The sequence below is a fragment of the Apium graveolens genome, chromosome 8 (assembly GCF_009905375.1).
Source record: "Apium graveolens cultivar Ventura chromosome 8, ASM990537v1, whole genome shotgun sequence".
Classification (NCBI taxonomy): Eukaryota; Viridiplantae; Streptophyta; class Magnoliopsida; order Apiales; family Apiaceae; genus Apium; species Apium graveolens.
In genome coordinates, this window is record NC_133654.1 from 225,743,883 (window position 1) to 225,745,856 (window position 1,974).

Here is a 1,974-nt window from a genome sequence, read left to right on the forward strand (position 1 = left end):
TTCCAGACCTCAAGGTGATGGCGTTGACCTGTTCTTCAACCTTCCTCTTACCTGGATTTATTTCTGTAACACTAGGAAGCATTCCCGGTGGCCGATTCAATTAGGCATTAGCAATTTGCCCTATTTGGTTCTCCAGAGTCTTGATAGAAATAGCCTGACTTTGGTATATAAGAGCCTGGTTTTTGCACATAAGCCGCAACTCCTCCAATTCAGATTTTTCATTCGAAGATAGACATGCACCATGAGCTTGTTGTTTTGGTTGGAGTTGTTGCTGAAAACCAGGAGGGTTGAATAGCTTATTTCCAAACTGCTGGAACGGCTGTTATATCGCATTCTGATTGTTGCTCCAGCTGAAGTTAGGATGATTCCAGTTGTCAGGATGATAAGTGTCTGGAACTGGTTGCTGCGATCTCTGAAAGTTGCTCACAAACTGAGCTAAGTCACTAGATATAGCGTATTGCTCCGTCGCATGCGAACCTGCACACAACTCATAAACACTAATTATCTGCTTAACACCATAGTTAGCCAGAGAATTGATCTTCATAGACAACGCCTTTAGTTGAGCAGTGATAGCTGTAGCTGTATCCACTTCAAGAACTCCTCCTACCTTGCCCTGTGGAAATCTCTGGGTTGGATACTGATATTCATTAGTAGCCATCAGTTCAATTAGATCATAAGCTTACTTATAACTTTTTGCCCATAATGCTCCACCTACTGCTGCATCGAGCATGGGTCTGGATTGTGCTCCCAACCCATTGTAAAATCAATTGATGATCATCCAATCAGGCATTTCATGACGAGGACACTTCCTAAGCATCTCCTTGTAGCGCTCCCAAGCTTCATATAAAGATTCTCCTAATTGCTGCGCAAATTGAGTAAGAGCATTCCTGATTGCAGCTGTCTTCGCCATAGGGAAGAATTTAGTAAGAAACTTCTGAGCAAGATCTTCCCAAGTAGTAATCGAACCAGCTGGTAGAGAGTATAACCAACTCTTAGCCTTGTCCCTCAGAGAGAATGGGAAAAGTCTCAGCTTCACAACATCTTCAGAAACACCGTTGAACTTGAAGGTGTCGCAAATCTCAATAAAATCCCTAATGTGCATATTGGGATCTTCAGTTGGAAAACCCCCAAACTGGATTGAATTCTGCACCCATTGAATTATGCCAGGCTTGATCTCAAAGGTATTAGCTGTGATAGCTGGCCGAAAAATGCTAGATTGAATGTCATTGATCTTGGGTTGAGAAAAATCCATCAAGGCTCTCGTTCGTGCTGCTGGATCTCCCATTGTAATGAGTACCTGAAACACAAACAAATAAACCGTGAAAGTAAAAGAATCCGAGTCAGTGAACTTTAACGACCTCTGATGACAAGCACATAAATTAAAAATTAACACCGAGTCCCCGGCAGCGGCGCCAAAAACTTGTTAGGGCGAAAACACGCACTAATATTCACACAAGTATACGTGTTCGCAAGTAGTATAAGATATAAATCAGATTCGTTCCCACAGAGACTGGTTTAGGTTAAGTTCAATTTATGCACCTATGCAACAATGTATGGTTATCGCTCAATGCTAAGACAAATAACAAATTGGGTTTTTATTAAACTAAGAGATTATACTAAATAACATTAACTAAGGGAATTGAGGTTGAATTAATATATATGACAAACATGGGATCCTAACTTCATTACTACTTCATTCAATAGCCTTTTCGTTCTTAACCTTAGCATGTGGTGCTGATGTCACTAATCATATAACACGAAACTGATAAACGCCAACTTTCGTTACACGAGTACCATTCTACCAGACATCCACAAAAGAGATAGAAGCTGAATAGGCACCAATTATATTGAGACCCTATATGTCTATAGAATTTGACAACATAACGGTTTAAGAATAAGTTATCTATAATGATTACATAGGGCAAGTAAAACGGTTAGAGTTACCTACGAATCATGCATACACATACATGAACC

At 40.3% G+C, this 1,974-nt stretch overlaps 1 non-coding gene across 1 annotated transcript; it reads left to right on the plus strand.

The window, feature by feature from the left end:
* Positions 1-788: 788 nt before the first annotated feature.
* LOC141682320 (small nucleolar RNA R71) lies at positions 789-895 on the plus strand. The gene has a single exon (XR_012559722.1). It is a non-coding gene; the product is annotated as a small nucleolar RNA R71 (small nucleolar RNA).
* The last annotated feature ends 1,079 nt before the right edge of the window (positions 896-1,974 follow it).